Source organism: Triticum dicoccoides, chromosome 2A (assembly GCF_002162155.2).
Source record: "Triticum dicoccoides isolate Atlit2015 ecotype Zavitan chromosome 2A, WEW_v2.0, whole genome shotgun sequence".
In the NCBI taxonomy this organism is placed as follows: Eukaryota; Viridiplantae; Streptophyta; class Magnoliopsida; order Poales; family Poaceae; genus Triticum; species Triticum dicoccoides.
The window spans coordinates 584,986,737-584,989,448 of NC_041382.1; the positions used below are offsets into that span (position 1 = coordinate 584,986,737).

A 2,712-nucleotide genomic window follows, 5' to 3' on the forward strand; every position below is an offset into this window, starting at 1 on the left:
CTCTCCGGGTTCTTCTCTCTTCAGCTCTATCTTCATTAGCCAAGCATCGTTACCTTCATTGTTGGAGGAGGAGGGAGACGACATGATGCTTGGCCTTGACAACCCTGGCAGAAAATAGCTCAAAACAAGAACATGAGATTTTTGCGTGATACGATGGTCAAAACCTTCAGGATATTATATAATGATTTTTTACCGACCAAAAGAAGTATCGTGCAAGAAGACGGAGTCCGGAGAGCACACAGGGTGCCCACAAGGCAGGGGGGCGCGTTGAAGGGGGTAGGGTGCGCCCTCCGCCCTTGTGGAAGCCTCGTGTCCTTTCCGGTCTGCTTCTTATTTTCCTATTTTCTTAAATATTCCAAAACGAGAAAAATTGCCATTAGAACTGTTTTGGAGTCGGTTTACTTACTGTACCACATACCTATTCCTTTTCGGAGTCTGCAATGTTCCGGAAAGTGTCCCTTATGTACTCCTCCGGGGTTACGGTTTCAATAACATTAGTTTCAACATTTATAGGATTACCTGAGATATAATGTTTGATTCTTTGATCGTTCACCACCTTCGGATTTGTGCCTTCGAAGTTGTTGATTTTTATGGCACCGGAATGATAGACCTCCTCGATGACGTAAGGACCTTCCCATTTAGAAGGATTTGCCTGCAAAAAATCTCAAATGAGAGTTGTATAGCAATACATAATCACCTAGTTAAACTCACAATTTTGTATCCTTTTGTCATGCCATCTTTTAACTTTTTCCTTAAACAGTTTGGCATTCTCGTTGGCCTGGGTTCTCCATTCATCAAGTGAGATAATGTCAAATAACCTCTTCTCACCGGCAAGTTTGAAATCATAATTGAGCTCTTTAATGGCCCAATGTGCCTTATGTTCTAATTCAAGTGGTAAATGACATGCTTTACCATAAACCATTTTATATGGAGACATACCCATAGGATTTTTATATGCAGTTCTATAAGCCCATAATGCATCATCAAGTTTCTTGGACCAATTCTTTCTAGATCTATTAACAGTCTTTTGCAAAATTAATTTAAGCTCTCTATTACTTAGTTCTACTTGACCACTAGACTGTGGATGATATGGAGATGCAATTCTATGATTAACATCATACTTATCAAGCATTTTACGAAAGGCTCCATGAATAAAATGTGAACCACCACCAGTCATTAAGTATCTAGGGACTCCAAACCTCGGAAAAATAACTTCTTTAAGCATCTTAATAGAGGTGTTATGATCAGCACTACTAGTTGGAATAACTTCTACCCACTTAGTAACGTAATCAACAGCAACTAAAATATGTGTATACCCATTAGAGGAAGGAAAAGGTCCCATATAATCAAAGCCCTAAACATCAAATGGTTCAATAACGAGTGAATAATTCATAGGCATTTCTTGACGTCTACTAATATTACCAATTCTTTGACATTCATCACAAGATAAGACAAACTTACGGGCATCCTTGAAGAGAGTAGGCCAATAAAAACCGGATTGCAATACCTTATGTGCAGTTCTATCTCCAGCATGGTGTCCTCCATAAGCTTCGGAGTGACACTTGCGTAGGATCTATTCCAGTTCATGCTCAGGTATACAATGTCTAATAACACCATCTACTCCTTCTTTATAAAGGTGTGGGTCATCCCAGAAGTAATGTCTTAAATCATAGAAAAACTTTTTCTTTTGCTGGTATGTGAAACTAGGTGGTATAATTTTAGCAACAATGTAATTGGCATAATCAACATACCATGGAGCAGTGCGAGAAGCATTTACGACAGCTAATTGTTCATCAGGAAAGCTATCATCAATAGGCAGTGGGTCATCAAGAACATTCTCTAACCTAGACAAGTTGTCTGCAACGGGATTCTCAGCTCCCTTTCTATCAATAATATGCAAATCAAATTCTTGTAGCAGGAGAACCCATCTAACAAGTCTAGGTTTAGCATCTTTGTTTTCCATAAGATATTTAATAGCAGCATGATCAGTGTGAATAGTTACTTTAGAATCAACAATATAAGGTCTGAACTTATCACAAGCAAATACAACTGCTAAGAATTCCTTTTCAGTAGTAGCATAATTTCTCTGGGCATTGTCTAGAGTTTTACTAGCATATTGAACAACATTTAATTTTTTGATCAACTCTTTGTCCTAGAACAGCACCTACAGCATAGTCACTAGCATCACACATGATTTCAAAGGGTAGATTCCAATCAGGTGGCTGAACAATAGGTGCAGAAATCAAGGCTTTATTAAGTATTTCAAATGCTTCTACACAATCATCATCAAAGACAAAAGGAATATCTTTTTGTAATAGGTTAGTCAGAGGCCGGGAAATTTTTGAGAAGTCTTTAATGAACCTCCTATAAAAACCGGCATGACCAAGGAAACTTCTTATACCTTTGATGTCCTTGGGACACGGCATCTTTTCAATAGCATTAACTTTAGCTTTGTCAACTTCAATACCTCTTTCAAAATTTTTATGCCCCAAGACAATACCTTCATTAACCATAAAGTGGCACTTCTCCCAATTCAAGACAAGGTTAGTTTCTTCACATCTCTGCAAAACTCGATCAAGGTTGCTCAAGCAATCATCAAAAGAGGATCCATAAATGGAGAAATCATCCATGAAAACTTCACAAATCTTTTCACAAAATTCAGAGAATATAGCCATCATGCATCTTTGAAAGGTAGTAGGTGCATTACATAAA

At 38.0% G+C, this 2,712-nt stretch overlaps 1 pseudogene; it reads right to left on the reverse strand.

Annotated features, from left to right (window-relative positions):
• Positions 1-532: 532 nt before the first annotated feature.
• Positions 533-1,132, reverse strand: LOC119359634 (annotated as a pseudogene).
• Between the last annotated feature and the right edge of the window lie 1,580 nt (positions 1,133-2,712).